General features: G+C 40.9%; 1 long non-coding RNA gene across 2 annotated transcripts; it reads right to left on the reverse strand.

Moving 5' to 3' along the window:
• Window positions 1-2,541: 2,541 nt before the first annotated feature.
• On the reverse strand, window positions 2,542-10,566 carry LOC112900464. 2 transcript variants are annotated; one of them, XR_003230204.1, is made up of 3 exons: window positions 10,148-10,566; window positions 9,183-10,007; window positions 2,542-2,788 (listed from the first exon to the last, which is right to left on the reverse strand). It is a non-coding gene; the product is annotated as an uncharacterized LOC112900464 (long non-coding RNA). The 2 variants fall into 2 exon arrangements; XR_003230203.1 differs by having other exon boundaries at window positions 9,183-10,566.
• Between the last annotated feature and the right edge of the window lie 8,876 nt (window positions 10,567-19,442).

Here is a 19,442-nt window from a genome sequence, read left to right on the forward strand (position 1 = left end):
CTCACAGTGAATCCCTAGCCACTCACCTTGGAAATGTTTAAGAGGCTCGCGACCTCAGGCGACATGGGAGACACGAATTATGGGTAAAGTATACAACCTCTGTAGAGTAAAAACTGATATATCAGCCATGCTCATGGTTAAGAGTGGCTTGGACCCTCACATGATAATTGAACTTGAAGTTGAATTAAATCGTGGACCATGTTTATGGTTATCATTATGCTTCTGCTATATCTCTTATGTTTCTTTTAATGTGGGTTGGTATGAACTTATACCTTAGTACTTAGATGCTAATAAAATTTGACCAACCAAAATTGCTTATCGCAGTAAGCCAGTCAGCCTTTCCTTACTTTTGGCCTTCATGTTATATAATTCCCAATACTTGCTGAGTAGTAACCATAAGTGTACTCTTGCTTGTTATAATTGCTGCTCAGAAGAGAAAGTTGATGTGAAGTCTTTTGAAGATGATGCCGAGTTCTAGGCCTACGCAATCCCCGGTCGATTGCCTGTGAAGTTTGAAGCCTTCTTTCCTAGGATAAGCTGTATAACTTTGATAATCTTTTAATCATTTATTACTCTTTTCATGATTTTTTTACTGATTATTCACTGATGAAGTCACTATATGTATGGAACTTGATCCTAGCATACATATAGTTATACATTCAGTTTTATCCTTAAAGCCGGGTGTGACTGTCCGCGAGGGCAACCGCGGGCGCAGGCATGGGAACAGGCAGCTGCCAGCAGGCGTGGAATTAGGGTTAGCCCCTCCATGCGCCCCCACCTCTTCTTTTATAGGCGCCCACTAATGGGCTTTCTCGGCCCATTAGTGCACCTAAGCCCAGTCTAATTCAGATCATATCCTTATTAGGCTTCCAGCCCCTTAAATGTGTGACCCTATGGGCTCACATGCGAACAGACATGGCCCGAGTACTCCTACTCGACCAATAGTTGACAGCGGCCTCTAGCAAGACATATCAACTCCTGTGCGCGCGCAAAGATCATATCAGATGAGCTGCCACAATCTCATATACATGCTATTCCCTTTGCCTCACGATATTTGGTCTAGCTCCAAGCTGACCTCTCTTTCTCGATGCCGTGATCCGGAATCCTTGGTTAACACTTAACCCTAGTACGGCCATGCATTTCTTGATCCGATCACTTGAGGGGCCTAGAGATATCTCTCTCAAGCAGAGAGGGGCAAATTCCCATCTTGATTGACAATGTCTCACAGCATGCTTCTTGACAAACCCGAGAACCACCTTTATGACTACCCAGTTACGGAGTAGTGTTTGATGGCTCCTAAGTAGGTTGGTTCACATCTTGAGTACATACGCCCACATTATTAGTTTGACATCTCCATATTTATGACTTGTGAAACACAGTCATCAACTAATACATGTGCTAGTCTAATATTCATGTGTGTCCATACATGAACTCCGACTAGGAATAACTTTAGAATAACCATACAAGTAAAGAGTCTCACAAACAATTTACGTAATTGCCAATCAATACAAGTTGTCTTTCATGGATATTCAATGAACACATAATACATCATGGATACAACAAAATATGATCATCTCTATGATTACCTCTAGGGCATGTTTCTAACAAGAACCGCCCTATCCATGCTATATAAGGAGGAGGAGAGCCCCACATTCAACACACAATAAGAGAAGAGAAGAGCTCCACTCCGAGGTGAAGCCCTACCTCCGTAGTGCTTAGAAAATAGGAAGAGAGTGACACAACAAGGTTTCACCCCTGATGCAATGACGTAAAAGTGTTGCAATATGCCAAAAATAGTTGCAATACACAAAATTGCAACACAAAAATTTGGTTGGGAGGTGTTGCCACTAATGCCGTAGCAAGCGCAACGGTTTATTTAAGTGTTGCAATAGGTTTTTCCCTACTGCAACACAATGGAGTGTTGTTGTAATACCATAGAGTGTTGCAAGCCAGAGCATAAGCAACCATCATGGGTGTTGCAATAGTAACTATTGCAACACACTCGGCGTTGCCAGAGATACATATTGCCACATATCAAAAGAGTGGCAATAGGTGCACTAGCAACGACAATGGTTGTTGCAATAGATACTATTGCCATGCATCAATAGCATTGCAATAGATGGACCCTTTATTGCCACAATATCTTTGTGGTTGCTATAGGTGGAACTCTCTATTGCCACGACAAATGTTTCGTTGCTAGAGGTGGCTTCTTTATTGCCACACTGAACATTATGGTTGCTATAGGTGGAACCATCTGTTGTCACGATAAATGTTTTGTTGCGAGAGGCGGTCTCTCTATTGCCACGATAAATATTTGGTTGCTATAGGTGGAAGTCTCTATTGCCACGATCAACACTTGGTTGCTATACTTGGACCCTCTATTGCCATGCCTACAGTTTCATTGGTACGAGGTTTTTGCCACACCATTTGTTTGTTGCTACATCATATATTGCAGCACCAAATGATTATGCAGATAGTCCATATTGCAACTCTTTGTTTGGTAGCTTCAAACAATAATCACACACTCTCCAATATATGATGAGTGAAGCATTTAGACATCCATTAATCTAAAATATTCTTTGTTCGTAGAAATCGTTAATGAAACCATCTAATAACAAACTTAGTTGATAACACACACAACTGAAACGCATAAGCTATCCGACACACACTTGCTAGTTCGAATACATCAAAATGTAACGAGCTATGCATCACTGCAGCAAAGGTTGTTTTGGTGTTGATCATCCCATCGAACTTGCACTCCACTCAAATTCCATCTTGGTCGTGAAAACTGTTGTAAACATTTTGTAGTTAGCATCACTCGATTCTAGAATCTGTTTTAAATGCAGTCACTTCATAAACGAGTGACAAAGTGAGGGCGGTGAGTACATCAACAATGAGTAGTGAGATGAATATTACTTCCTTTCACTACACCACGGATGACATTTAGCAACTGATACTAACTACTAGCTGTTGGTTGTTAAAAGGTTAGGACGGAAAGTTGGTAGCTAAAAGCCGTTTTAGTAATAGTTGATCAGTTGCTAAAACTATACGATTATATCAACAGACGATCGGTTGGTAAATATGTTATATCGAGACCGACAGTCGGTAGCTAAAGGTTTAGGCGGACAGACTCCTGCGCGCCCAAACTACGTGCGAAAATTTTAGTTGAATTTGCAGCCCAAATCGAACAAGTGGCCCAACAAACGGCTGGCCCCCCCCCCAACCCCTCCCCAACCCTAAGTGCCTCACGCTCCTGCCTGCACAGCTGCGCCCCCGCCGCCGGCCGGCGTCCGCACGTCCGCCGCCGGCCGCCGCCCGCCGCCCGCGCCGCCTGCGGGCCCGCCACCACCCGCGCGCCCCCACCCCCTCGCCCGCGCGCCGCCCGCGCGCCTGCGCGCCCGCCGACACCCGCCGCCCGCGCGCCCACCACGGCCCGCGCGCCCACCTCCGCCCTGCCGCACTGCTCCCTCCCGCTGGTCGCTCTGCTCTCTCCCTCCCAGGTTCGATCTGCTCTGGACTTATTGCTTGCCCGCATTACTGAAGACATTCGCGCTGCTCCCTCCCGCTGGCCGCTCTGCTCCCTCTCTCCCGCAGTAGGGAATTATTATTTTGTAAACACAGTGTACAAATCTTGCAGCTACTGATTGGTACTGCTACGTCTTGTCTTTGCAGGTACCGATTTCAGCTGGAGCAAAGCGTTTCTCATTGGAAGGCGGTTGACATTAACCTTATCAAACCTCGGCTCACACAAAGGGTAATTTTGCATACCCATTCATTAATTCATTCATTAACCTTATCAATAATTGATGAGTGCTGTTTTGTACATGTATAGGTTTCTTAAGAAATGTAAGGGCTATGTTCGTACCAAAAGTCACCCGGAGGGATCAATTATGGAGGGTTCTATGTTTGACGATGCCCTAACACATTGTTCTCGGTATTTACAAGATGAAACTCACTTTAAGCATAGAGTTAGAAATAATGAGAGCTTGCAAATAGAAATTTCTGTTACAACACCTTTCTTTCACAATATTGGTCGAGCATTGGCAGGAAATTGTATTCTGAATTTAGATCACAAGACATGGCTTCAAGCACATAGATATGTCCTTTTCAACTATGCTAATATAGAGCCATACCTAAAGTAAGCAGTACAACTCAATTGATATTGCCTAGATTATTTTTCATCTTTGTTTAATTTTTTTGTTGGTCTTTTCAGCGAGCATGCTCTGTACCTCTCCTCAATTGGTTTTCGAAATCAGCGTGAGATCAACCGCATGCATCATAGATCCTTTCATGAGTGGTTCAGGTTGCATGTAAGTAGTAAATTGAGTTCTAAATTAAGCATCTCAAGTGAAATCAGTGAATACTTAACAGTAGTGCTACTAATTACAGGTCGAGGGAATGTGTGAGGACGTATCTGAAGAGATCAAAATTTTAGCGAAAGGACCAATGATGATTGCAAATCAATATAACAGCTACACAATCAATGGTCTCAACTTCCATACACATTCCTATGATGAGAATAGATCTGTCCAAAGTAGTGGGGTAGCTCTAGTTGCGGAGACAACACACTTTGAAAGAGGAAATGATAATCAAGTAGTAGGGAAACACATCTATTACGGTATCATAAAACAAATCATTGAATTGAACTATTACCATAAAGGAAATGTTGTGCTTTTCAAGTGTGATTGGGTTGATAACCGAGGACACAACAAATGGGTGAAAACAGATCAGTTCGGGATCACCACTGTTAACTTCAAGCACTTGTTCAACACCGGTGATAAGATGTCAGATGAGCCTTTCATATTAGCATCACAGGCATCTCAAGTCTTCTACGTTCCCGATCCAGTTGATACTGATTGGGTTGCTGTAGTTCAGCCAAAGCATCGAGATTTGTATGTAAGTGATGATACACAGGATGAATTGCTTGACGCTGATATTGGTGTTAATATTACAATCCCTGATTTGAACCCTAGTATGCCTAAAAGTGTGGTTGCTGGACGTGTCCCATGTGCTAGAACAGATATAGATGGTATAATTGTCAGTGGAGTAAAACATGGACAGAAATCTAGAAAGTAAGTTATGTTATTTGTCTTTTTTTCCCTTGACTTCTTGGTTCATTTTGTAAGCTAATGTGTGCATATCCTTATGTTTGTATTGTCATTTGAGTACATATATCTGATCTGTTTGTCATTTTTTCAGGAAACTAAATGCCAAACGCAAGAGGCAACAATAAAGCTAGGTCATCCAATGAATATGAGCAGGAAAGGCTTGAAAATATTAAGAGGATCAAAAGGAGATTCACAGATTTGAACATCGCTGAAATTGTCAAAGATATGGGGCAGCAAGGTTTGGCTACGGAAACTTTAAAGGTTTGTTTCCCATGACATTTACTTGTAGAATCTGTGACAGATTACTGTTTCACATGCATCGCATTTGCTTGTAGAAAAAACGTACTGCAACAAGTAAACCAGAATTTCAGCCAAGTAAACCAAACTTACGTCCAAGGCCACAAAGAAACAAACCTCAGCATGAAGAGGATGTACTTGATGATTTGCTGCTAGATGGAGACTTTCTTACTGACAATGGTACTGATTTTATTTAACAGTAGTATTGTTTTTCCTTTTGCTTTAACAATAGTAATGTTAATATTCTTTTTCCCTTTGCTTTCCCTTTGCTGCTATGTCCAGTTGAAGATGCTCAGACTGATGACATAACTAGTGGTACAAAAAAGAGGGCTGCAAGGGGCATAACTAAGATGGATGAGATCTTCTCACGGACACCTCAAATGTCTAAGATCAAGGTACATCTCAATGAACATGGTCAACCTGTTGGTAAAACTGGTAGGCAACTCTCTAGTGCTATTGGCTGCCACGTTAGGAAGAAGATGTCGATTGCTCATAGGGATTGGAGGCTTATTGATATTCAAAAGAAGTTAGAGCTGTGGACTAAATTAAAGCAGTATTTTGATGTTGATGATGCTGCCATACACTGGTTTTTGCGTTCTGCACATATGAAGTGGAAACAATTCAAGACAGATTTAAAGGACCAGTACTTTAATCCTGATTTGACATTAGAGGAAATTCCAGAATGTCCTGATGAAAGAATCAATGATGATGACTGGCAAAGTATCTACAAGTATTGGTTGTCTTCTGAGTTTCAGGTAAGAAACATGTAATATGACGTGTATTTTGCAATACCAAGCTTAGAACCTCTATGCAGTGTATATAAATTTGTTAATTTTGTGTTAGGATCGATCTGGAACAGCCAAACAAAATTGGAAACATGTGCAGTTACACCATACAACTGGTAGTGTGAGCTTTGCATGTTCAGCACATGATCTGGTAATGTTCGATCTGCTTGATATATATTGTTCAAATTGTAGTTAGATCTGGTAATGTTCAGCACATGAACTAGTAGTTAGATCTGTTCAAATTGTATACATTATTGTTACTTACAAGAATTGATATAGGCTATGGAACTTGGTCGTCCTCCACGAAGAGATGATATCTTTGTCAAGACCCATACGAGGAAGGATGGAGTTCCTTCACAGTCCGCAGAACAAGTGATTGTAAGCCTCTTTAGTGTCATATGAACTCATCTCATATCTTGTTAGCAAAATATATCTTTGACATATGAACCCATCTAATATCTAATAGAATCAAATTAAAGACATTCTTCAAGTCTATCCAGAAATAAAAGATCGAACAATTCAAGAAGGTGATGCATTTGCTGTCATTTGTGGAGAGAAAGAGCCAAAAGGATCTGTCCGATGTTTGGGTTTGGGTCCAACTCCTCAAGATATTGGCACTCCAGGATTGAAGTCCTATAAGCCAACTAGACTTCAAATGGAGATTTTTGCTCGTAACAAGGCTGAAAATGAGAAGGCTGCTCTACAACAGCGTATACTTGAGTTGGAGGCTGAAATTGAGCAAAGAGCACAAAAGGACCGCGCAAGTGAAGAGCCCGCGTCACACCATGGTTCTACTACACAACCAAATCAGGTACTATTCCATGGCTTAAAAGTGAGGACTGGATCTGATTTTTTGCTATGGTTTTTGCTTGTTTGCACTGATTAAGGGTACACTACAGTTCTTTAGTGCAAGGAATGGTGAGGATGACCCTAATGACAAAGATTATGCTTCTGGAGATGACGATGATCAGCTGCAAAGTTCAAAGGCAGCAACACCAAAGACAGATGCTCCTCGGTCTCCACATGATGCTCTTGTAAGTTTCTCATCCTTTTTTACAATTTCTGTACTCCATAGGGGGCATAATCCTATAAGACACTGAATTCAGTTGTTATTAATCATATGTTTAGATTGGAAAAGATGTCATATTATATGCCTTGTTGAGAGCCAATGTGCCCGTAGCTAAAGGAACAATTGTTTCCACTAAACCGGACACAATAGTTGGAGGTGAGCCAATTGGAAGGCAATATTGTGAAGTTATTGTGACTTGTGTGCTCAAGCGAGATGAAGTTCTTCCTCGTCCATATGGCAACATGCAAACTATGGCTGATACTAGGATGAGAAGGCTTGCATGGCCATACAAGAAGGTAATGAGATATGCTTCAGCTTGTTTATGTTTTGATTCATATATGTGACCATTATTAAATAATTGTTCCTAATGTTAACAGCTGAAGTTTACAAACAAGGCACCAGCTGGTTCAGGTATATATTGTGGTTGACAAATGCACCAGCCTTCTCATAAGTTGCTATTTTACCATGACAGAACTACTTTTGTTTGTTCTTAGGATAGAGACAGAACTATATATGCAACAGCCAGCAACCTACTTGTTATTGGAACTACTTTTGTTTGTTCTTAGGATAGCTGTTGTTAGTTGCAAGTAGCGCATATGACAGAAATTAAAAAAATAACAATGTTCAACCTGCTGGGTGATTAAAGCATTAAGACAGCCAACTCAACCTATTGTTAGTTGCAAGTAGCACTTTTTTTTGTCATCGTTGCTTTCACTTGATAACTGACTAATTTTTTCCTCTTAGTGTCCAGGAAGAGATAAGCTGAAGAATTGATAATTGCAGGACTGTTAGGATCTTAGTGTAGGCTGAAGAATTCTGGGTGCCAGAAGCTTGTGCAGGACTATTTCAAGTACATGGCATGGAAGTCTTTTGTGACAGATTTTGTAAACATGCAAACATTATGCTGTAAACTAATTGCAAGTATGGTTGCTTTTGTGACAAAACTAGCTAGTTAGGCCTCATTAGTTGGATCATTTGGAAAGATGATGGTAACTTATGACCATGTGAAGGACTGCTTAATGAAGTCAATTAACTTGATATAAGTCATTTGTGATGATTTCTTGCTTGTTTACTCAGTCATCATGTGAAGGACTGCCTGTTTACTTATGACTATGTGACTGCTTGTTTACTGTAATTGGTTTACAGCATAAATAGCTCTGAATTAACATTACTTATTCAGATTATATCAGTCTCCATAACTTACTGTTGGTTGCTAAATGGGTTGTATATTCGGTTGATAAAGGTATACAACAGCTATGGAGGGTCGGTTGCTAAAGAAGTGGACGGTTGCTAAAGCCTTTAGCAACCCCACTTACAGCGACGGACCGCGTCGGTTGCTAAAACCCTATAGCAACTGATCGCAAGTTGTTGCAAGCGCTTTTAGCAACTGATCGCAAGTTACCATAAGCCAACCGTGGTGTAGTGTTTTCCCAGAAGCTAGAGAAGACTAAGCCATATCAGTACCTATTAGAGAGACATTGTGGTGTTTCTAGCATAGGAGACAAAAAAAATGCAAGATCGAGCATCAGTAAGTGAGTATTCTCACATATCGAACTTGGATGGCATGAGTCTGTGAAAACGGAGAGCTAAAGCTGTGCAACCAAATGACCACATGTTTCTTTCAGATGCACATAGACATTAAGGTAGAAATACTAATACTACTATAGCTCATGGTGTGGCGGTTATTAGTACTAAGAGCTAACTACAAAATCATGGCTCTAAGTACTTCGATGTTCGATTTTGTTGCAGAAATCATGGCCCATTTGAACTGGTTGCATAACACTAACACTAGCTACACTAGCCGCAGTTGAAGAACAAGGCATTCAACAATGTCTGATTGCACCTCGTATACTAATTCTAATTGCATCTATGATAAATCATGTCTCAACAAGAATTAACCACTAAAAAAATCTTAGTCCTCACCTGGTCTTGATGGTTTCTTCATCAGCTTCACCAGAAGTTGTTGGCGGTAGCGACAAAGCGGTCCTTGAGCTCCTTAGTCCTCACAGCTTGAGCTTCTGGAGCAGGAGCACTAGTGTGTCCGTCGTTTTCGTCTCCTGAAGCAGCATAGTCCTAACAAAGGCTATGTTATTTTTGTTTCACATGCATTACGAACTGCAGAAATAATGAAGGGCAACTAACAAGTTGTTCTCTAATAGCATACAGCAGCATCGATGTAATAACATGTTGGTAAGCATACAAATGACACATGCTTATTTCTTTGAACTTTGATCATGCGCTTATGGATAACTAGTTCAGCTATCGGATTCAGATAATTATGGGCTCTGATCCTATGCCTAATAGGAGAAAATGATTTAATAAACTAGTAGAGATATCTAAATAACACATTCAGTTATCTGAATATCTGATTCAGAACATAGATTCGCTGAATATTCTAAATTTATTGACACGATTGAAACTTATATTACAAACTTTGCTCTAAAACATGCTAGAACACAACCATAACAAAAGTGCAGCATACATCGTACCTTTGTGGTAGAACACAACCATAATAAAAGTGCAGTATACATGGTACCTTTGTGGCAATTGGCCAAATAGGTTGTTGGCACCGTGCATGGACTCATGGCAGTGGGAGCTAGGGACTGCCATCACTGCTGGAGTTGGTGGAGGTAGGATTAGAGGCTGCAACGATGAAGCAGAACAAGCCCTGGTGCCTTCCGTAGCTCAGTCGGAGGAAGCCGTGGCTGGGCAGCGCTGGGGTGGCTAAGGGAAGAAAAGTTCTACCTGCTGCAGGAGGAAGAAGCCTGATGGTTCTCATTCGAACTCTGGTGATGCTATTTCGGTTGCGGATTTCCAGGAGATGCAAGCACAAATAACCCAATTGATGCAGCAGCTAGAATTGCTTCAGAGTAATCTACAACATGCACCTAACATGGAGTAGCAACAAGATGATGAACCACGTGTTGAGGATGATGATCCTGCTGCCTTGGCGGCTGAGGCTGCGCGTCTTCAAGCCGAGGCGGCACGTCATGCTGCTGTTGGAGATGGTGGCAGAGGACGTGGTGCTGGTCGAGGTCATGGTGTTGGTTTTGGCAATTTTGGTGCAGCTCATAAGAGGCCACAATTTCTTGGCCGTGCAAGGCGTGTTCCTATTGCAGGGATTGCAGGCTTTGATGGCGATGCTGATTTTGGTTACTGGCATGACCACCAAGATGGTCACCGTGGTGGTTACTATGATCGTGGTGGTGCAACCTTTGGTCATTTTGGTGCTTTTGGTCATCACCAATTTGCTAGTAATGAAGGCCACCGTGAATGCTCAACTGAGGTCGTGTACAACCCCGCACTAGCCTCTGACCTCTACTCCAAAAAGGGGATCAGCAGCTTCCAGTGAAGACAAAATGAGTCGGGACCTGAGATGCATTTCCTCTGGCTCCTGAAAAAGACATTAGATAGACTTGTCGTCCTGATCCTGACCATCGCCGTGATGATGATGGTTTGGGTAGAGTTAAAGTTTCCATACCTGCATTTAGTGGCAAGGAAAATGCTGATGCTTACTACGAGTGGGAGACCAAGGTGGATCAGATATTTGATTTATATGACTACCCTACTGATAAGAAGGTAAAGTTGGCAGCAATTGAGTTCAAAGGTTATGCTAGCTCATGGTGGACTCAAGTACGTGCAGAATACCACCATGTGGGACATGATCGTATCACTTGGGAAAACATGAAGAGAGAAATGAGACGTCATTTCGTTCATGCATATTATTCTCGTGACTTACATTTGCGTCTGAAACGTCTTGTGCAAGGCAATCGCAGCGTTGATGAGTATTTTCAAGAACTGGAAATGTGCTTACTTCGTACAGGGATCAATGAGGATGAGAAATCCGCGATGGCTCGTTTCTTGGTTGGACTAAATAAACCAATTCCTAACAAGGTGGATATAACTAGTTACACCAATCTCATGGAATTGGTGCACTTTGCAAAAAGGGCGGAACAACAGTTGGCTGAATCTTATAATAAAAATCGTATCTTATTATCTGCTCCTAACAGTAATTCTCCGTGGCGCAACCAACAACAGCAACGGTCAGGTTCCCAAACACCTTCGCCACGAGCACCATTTATACCTCGTGCAGATTCTAGAACAACAAAAGAAACTGAGGTAAAACAAAGAACAGTAGGCTCAATTCATTCCAGCTCCTCTACTGCTCCCGCCAAGAAGAAAAAGTACAATTGAGTGTTTTGAGTGTGGTGGCCATGGGCACAAGCAAGCTGAATGCCCCAATCGACGTGTTATTCTTACCCTTGCGGATGGTTCTTATGATTCACAAAGTGAGGAGGAGGATGGCAATGATGACACAGATTTACAAGTTGGACGCATAGAAACTTGGGAATACGAGGCGGAGGATGGCAAGTGCGGATTAGACCTTAATTGTTTAGCACTACAGTCATTTCATCATGATGGTGAGAAGCACATGATGCCCACTATTGTTCCTAGCTCTACAGCGAAAATTACTTGTGGTGATTTTGATGAGCTGTTTGTTGATTTGAATGATTGGGACACTCATGATTCCTCCAAGAGTGCTTCTACCACCTTATTGGCTGCTCCATGTCACATTTATAGTAGCTTGACGGCTGCTACTTTAGATCCAACAACATCTCAAGTACTAGATGAAATTATTTGTGCTCCGGAATCTGGTAATGAACTACCATTATTTCAAATGGAATATGCTCTTTCATGCACCTCGCAGCCCATTTGTAACTTGCTGCACAAAGAATGTTTGCCATCTATTTTGAGTACGTCAGATCATTCTTTGGTGGTACGTCATGTTCTTTCCACTCAATTGGTTGCAGCTGAACAAGGGCAGCGTCATAACTTGTTTCAATCACGTTGCAAAATCAAAGGACAAGTTTGTCGGTTCATAAATTGATGGTGGAAGCTGTAACAATATTGTTGTTAGTGCCATGCTTGTTGAGAAGCTTGGGCTGCAAACACGTCATCACCCACACCCTTACCATATACAATGGTTAAATAATTTAGGGACGGTGAAGGTTTCCTCCATGGTTAGATTATCATTCTCTATTGCTGACTATCATGATGAGGTGGATTGTGATATTGTTCCAATGAAAGCATGCCACTTACTTTTGGGTCGTCCATGGCAGTTTGATGTTGATTCTATGCACTTTGGCCGCTCCAATAAGTACTCATTTGTTCACAAAGAGAAGAAGGTGGTTCCGGTACCATTAACTCCTGAAGATATACATACTTCTGATGTTGCTCGTATGAAAAGAGAGGAGAGTGAGAAGAGGAAAATGGGTGAGACACAAAAAATTAGTAAGGGAGAGAATCCTAAACCATCCCACTCCATACAGGCCACTGCACACAAAAGATTGCCACAACATAATGAGTGTTTATTAGTGAGCAAGAGCGATTTGCGAGAAGTGAGAAACACCAAAGCCCCATTCTTTGTGCTCCTGCACAAAGACATTTTGGTTTCAACTAACAGTTTACCCTCGACATTGCCTAGTGTTGTTCTTGATTTATTGCAGGACTTCGAGGATGTGTTTCCCTATCAGGTGCTGGCTGGCCTTCCTGCCATACGTGGCATTGAACACCAAATTTATTTGGTCCCCGGTGCTTCTCTTCCAAATCGTCCAGCATATTGCACTAATCCTGATGAAACAAAAGAAATTCAGCGATAGGTAAAAGAGCTTTTGGATAAAGGGTACGTTCAGGAATCTCCTGCTCCATGTGCTGTTCCAGTCCTCTTGGTCCCTAAGAAAGATAGTTCTTGGCGAATGTGTGTTGACTGTCGTGCTATCAATGCTATAACTGTCAGATATTATCATCCTATTCCTAGGCTTGATGATATGTTAGATGAATTGTGTGGCGCGGTTATTTTCTCCAAAATTGATTTACACAGCGGTTACCACCAAATTCGGATGAAAATTGGAGACGAATGGAAGACAGCATTTAAGACAAAATTTGGTTTATATGAATGGCTTGTGGTGCCCTTTGGATTGACTAATGCTCCTTCAACTTTTTTGCATTTTAATGAATCATGTTTTGAGAGCATTGTGGTGGTATATTTTGATAATATTCTGATCTATAGTAAATCTTTTGATGAACATATTGATCATATCCGCCAAGTATTTGCTGTTTTGAGAGCTGAAAATTTATATGGCAACATTGCTAAGTGCACTTTTTGCGCAGATCGTGTTGTTTTTCTTGGTTTTGTTGTGACTGCAAAGGGCATCCGGGTTGATGAAGAGAAGATCAAAGCGATAAAAGACTGGCCTACACCCAAAAATGTGAGCCAAGTTCGTAGTTTCCATGGGCTTGCAGGTTTCTACCGGCGATTTGTCAAAGATTTTAGTATAATTGCTGCACCATTAAATAATTTGACAAAGAAGGATGTTCCATTCAAGTGGGGAGATGAACAGGACCAAGCCTTCCAACAGCTAAAAATAAAACTTTGTGAAGCACCACTGTTACAACTACCAGACTTTGGTAAACCCTTTGAAATTAACTGTGATGCAAGTGGTATTGGCATTGCTGGTGTGCTAATACAAGAAGGTAAACCTGTTGCTTACTTTTCTGAAAAATTAAATGGTCCACATCTGAACTACTCTGTTTATAATAAAGAGCTTTATGCCTTAGTTCGAGTTCTAGAAACCTAGAAGCATTACTTATTCCCTAATGAATTTGTCATACACTCTGATCATGAAGCTTTGAAATATCTCAAAAGTCAAGGTAATCTGAACCACAGGCATGCAAAATGGATTGAGTTCATTGAAACATTCCCATATGTTGTCAAGCATAAGAAAGATAAAGATAACATTGTTGCAGATGCTTTGTCAAGAAGATGTGCATTGGTTAATCAGCTTCATGCAAAGGTTCTTGGTTTGGATTCAATTAAAACACTTTATTCTAATGATTTAGATTTTAAAGAAGCTTTCTCTCAGTGCATAGCTAGAAAAGGTTGGGAAATGTTCTATGTGCATGATGGATTCTTATTTCGGATTAACAAACTATGCATCCCAGCTTGTTCTGTTCGACATGTTATTTTGCAAGAGGCACATGCTGGTGGCTTAGCTGGTCATTTTGGTGTGAAAAAGACATTGGACATGCTTGCTGACCATTTCTTTTGGCCACATATGAGATGTGATGTCCAGCGACACGTTGAGCGGTGCATAACTGGCTTGAAAGCTAAGTCTCGCCTTAATCCCCATGGTTTATACATTCCATTACCAATTCCAAATGTACCTTGGGAAGATATATCCATGGATTTTATTTTAGGGTTACCTTGGTCTCAAAGGGGGAGTGATTCTATTTTTGTTGTTGTTGATCGCTTCTCTAAAATGGCATATTTTACTCCATGTCATAAGACCGATGATGCTTCACACATTGCTAACTTGTTTTTCAGGAAGATCGTTCGTTTACATGGAGTATCAAAGACTATTGTTTCATATAGGGATGCTAAATTTCTCAGCTACTTTTGGAAGATATTGTGGGGTAAACTTGGCACCAAATTATTATTTTCTACCACTTGTCATCCGCAAACCGATGGCCAAGCAGAGGTTGTTAATCGTACCCTATCAACAATGCTGAGAGCTGTGCTGAAAAAGAATATGAAGATGTGGGAACAATTCCACATGTCGAGTTTGCTTATAACAGGGCAGTACATTCAACAACTAGCTTTTGTCCATTCAAAATTGTTTGTGGATCTAAACCACGTACACCCATGGATCTTCTACCCTTACCATTGCAGGAACCGGTTAACTTAGATGCTATCAAGAGATCAGAATTGATTAAAAAACTGCATGAGGACACAAGGAGGAATATAGTAAATAGCATGTTGATCCAAGTTTCCTAAAAGCAAAATAATTTGCGGTCCCTCATTAGACAAAATACTGAAACACAAACTATTCTGTTTTTAATTTTCCATATCAGACAACAAGAAAAGTAATGGCATCAAAGAAATAGGTAGCCACTCACAATAGCGAAGATGAGGGACTCTAGCTGTAACAATAATGATGCTTCCAAAACAGAGAGACGATATAACACTCGACGAGGCAAGGGTCAGCATGCTATTAACATTGAGGTTCACGAAAAGAATAACACTTTTCTAAAATTGGTTACTAAGGCAACCAAAAGGGGCAAATATGATGAGGTTCAGTTTGTGATCAACAAGCTTCAAGTGGATAAATTAAATGCTCAAAAAGTCATAAAGATGGGAAAGGAACTTCATGATAGGTCATGGAATATGGCCTTGAAAGGCATGCACAGAACTTTGAACGATCAGGACCTGACATTGACACATGCACTGAATGATGAAGTTCTTGATGGCAAAGTCGTAGTGGACAACCTGAAATTGACACCTGCACTCGATAAATTGTATGATCAACATATTATACAGAGGTCTAAATTGATGGATGAAGTTCTTTGTGGCAATGTTGATATTGAAGGCCCAGATATAGTACTAAATGAAAGAGAAATTGTACGAGTCTTAGAACCAGCAGGAGGAAAGGTCTCTACCGTTTTTCTTCATATGATAGGCAATTTGTTGCATTTTGTGTATAATGATAAGATCATCCTTAATCCACTCACTATGGTAAGCAACAATTAGTGCACTTTGACATTGTTATTTTCTTTCATTTTCACTATCTATTCTGTTTATTTCATTATATTGTTTATTTAAGGATGAACTAAAATCTGACAACTTTGAATCAAGCAATGCCAAAACTAAACGGCAACTTGCGAAGGACAACCTGGAGATCACAAGATTGGTACGCATTTTCTTTATTCTAGAAATATTTTCTAATATTTAACTTTCAGCCTTTTCTTTTGTTTGTTTGTAGTTAATTTTTTCCTTTTTCCAGATATTTGTCCCAGTCTGGCATGCTAATCGTTGGAACTTAGCGGTGGTAGACGTTGATGATTGTGTGATTCATAAATTTGATTCTTGCTTAGTGTATTATTGATGATCAATGATGTGGTAACATTAAATTTCACCTTGAAAAGCTTCTTAATAGAACGCATGCAATTTTATTTTTTAGTTATCTTACTGTGTTCTTGTAGATTGAAAGATTAGTACCATTTTTGAAAAACACTATTCTAGAAAAACTAGGATTATGTGAATTCAAAATATTAGACGTAAAAGTCAGGCACCAACAGAACATGTAAGTACAATTTGAATTCTCCAGCTTTATTTATTCTTTGTTGTTTGCTGCTTCCGGAAACAAATATTTCTGCTTTGTTGAATAATTGTTGCAGTATTGACTATGGATTTCATGTACTTTCTTACATATTGGGCTACAAGACAAGTGGCATTGATAACATTACAGAGGTTAGTGCTATGTCTTGTTAGTAACATTATTGAAACGGCTATTGGATTACTTAATTATGTCTTAAAATTGCAGGAGGTGATAGTTGAATTTCGGAAACAATGGTTGTACCATCTCCCATTTCACCCACATAATAAGAGTGCCCCTTCTAGGCCCAGTTTTGAGCTACCAGAGTTTACCATTCCTTGGACTTTTCGTGAGAAGTCATCTCTGCCACCTGAGAAATCACCTTCAAATACTCCGAGTAAGTCTCTGGATAATGGCAAGGCACATCTGCCACCTGAGAAGTCACCTCCGAATACTACGAGTAAGCCTCTGGATAATGACAAGGCACATCTGCTACATGAGAAGTCACCTCCGAGTACTCCGAGTAAGCTCTGGACAATGACAAGGCACCTCTACCACTTGAGAAGTCACCTCCGAATACTCCGAGTACGCATCTGGACAATGACAAGACACATAAGTATAGCTTAAGAGACCTTAAACCAAAAAATTATAATGAGAGGTCTGGTTATACAACGAACAGCGAGGTGGTACTTCCATCCTTAACTGTTTTAGATAAACATACTTGATTTCACCACTTCTCTCACAATACCCGCATTTTGTACCTAGGAAACCGCCTGAGTACCGCACGAGGTGAAAGTAGTGACCAGGACTAGATGATGCTTCCTGGTGCTGTGTCAGGCTTGTGTGCTGCAGTTATCCTGCAGTTATCCTGTGATCTTTCCGAGCAGTAAAAAACAATGCAAGAGAGTGAAGGAAATGTCATCTGGAGTTTGTTTGTAATTGGTCTTACTTTCGTTTCTTTGTGTGCTGAGGTGATGGATGGAAACTTGAATCTTGATCTTGCTATTAAATTTGTATGAAATTGATGTTGATCGGACAACAGTCGGAGAAGTACTAGTTTTCTTTCCTGGAGGGGAGTAATCGTAGCTTTCCTTGGGATTAGGTAGTAATCCTCGCAACCAACTTAAGGTCCTCAGTCCCTCACGTTGGACATGTCTGCACTGCAGGGCCTGATCCTCATAGTGACGGTACCTACGATACATGACAACATATTGCACATAAATCGCATTACCAATTGTGGTTACAAATATATCATATCGTCTCGTACTACTTTTGTTCCTAAACATGAGTACGTTTCTTTCCCGTATGGTTGTTCATCGCAAATTTATATACGAGAAAATCAACTCTGGCTGTCAATACTACCCTAGTTTACAGTGCTTAGGTTTAGTTCTTCGATCCTCAGCAGTGTGCTATGGCACCATTGCGAGCAGTCAGTCATCCAGCACCGTTCTTCGTAGTGTATTGAACACATTTTCTAGAAGGTTCTAGTAGTAGGCAACTGGGTACATGGCCACATGGGAGGGTCTGCAACACTCGTGTACATGTTGTTGTGTTTCTGACCATATGATCGCGGTCCATATGGGAGGGCCTGCAACACTCAACTGTTAAAGTTTCTTGTGGTGAAACCTACCCATTTTCGATGTTGGGTGGTGTAATCGTCGATAGCGAGACATCTGTAGTGACTTTGTCAATATTGAAAGATTCTCATTAGGGTGGAGTTGCAAACATAGATTCATAGGTACGAGTGTGCGCACATGTATATGGACGTATGCGAATGTAGTATATTTCAAGAGAAAAAAAAAAAGCAAACTAGCAATGCTTCTCGGATCCACAACAAAAACAACTTTTATTGGGGTGCTTAGTCCCATTTGCATTGTCCTTGGGAGCCTTCCAAGTCTTGCCTTTGTAATTGTGCTTCATGCCTTTATTTGTCTGCTTCTTGAAATTCACCCCTTTGATCCTTGCTTGCCACGATTTTGTTGTCCCTTGTTTCTAAAAGGAGTCTTGCCTTTATCATTACGGAAACTGGCATATGCTTCAGGCATGGCCTATGAATCAACAGGGTTCATGTTGTAGTTTTTCATCAGTAGTTCATTTTGACTCTCAGCAGTAAGCAAGATTTGGATCAACTCAGAGTACTTCTTATACTTTGCTGCGGTACTGTTGCTGAAGTACCATGTTGGACGGGTGGAAGGTCTCAAGAGTCTTATCAATCATCTCGGTTCGGCGACATGTTGGACGGGTGAAAGGTCTCAAAAGTCTTATCAATCATCTCGGCTCCGGTGACTTTCTACCCACAAAAATGAGCTGGCATACAATACGATGAGTGTAGTGTTATATGCCTCCACAGACTTAAGTCTAGAAAGCAAAGCTGACCCCAATCACGCCTAGCCTAAGGAAGTACCACTGCCTTCTATTTGCCAAAGCGCTCATGAGGTGCTAACCATAGTGTGAGTGGATCACACACTTCAGGATACTCCATTTTCAGGTTGGTTTGGATGTGATGCCTCAAAAAGATTGATGCCTTTGCCAACTCATGTTCCGGGATTGCAGCAGCACCATTACCACGCAGAGTGATCGTGCGACGATAGGTGGAACTCACAATCCATCACCCAAGCCTGATACTTCCTGCTATTCAGGGCAAGCTGTTGGAACTGCTAGCCGATGATGTTGGCCATTGCCTATGAATTCATGCAAATATACTTCAGGTAAATAAGCAGGAAAATTAAGTTTTAAATAATGTAATATAGTCGCGTGTACTTAAGCAATGAAGCTAAATAATAAAAGAAACGGGTACTAAAAAGCATCGATCTGGTTCTGGAATACAGTATCGATGAATAATAACAGCTCTTAAATAAAAAGATGAGACGTCCAGATGAAGAGCCTCAAACGTAAAACAAAGGATGCCATTGCTGTTGGAAGTTAAGACTTCTGCGCAGGTGACAAGATGTAACATTTGGTGCGTGACTGCATGTGTGGAAGTGACATGCATAATGGATGCATGATGCATGGCACTTGATGTTTGCGATTT

The sequence above is a fragment of the Panicum hallii genome, chromosome 1 (genome assembly GCF_002211085.1).
Source record: "Panicum hallii strain FIL2 chromosome 1, PHallii_v3.1, whole genome shotgun sequence".
Taxonomy (NCBI): domain Eukaryota; kingdom Viridiplantae; phylum Streptophyta; class Magnoliopsida; order Poales; family Poaceae; genus Panicum; species Panicum hallii.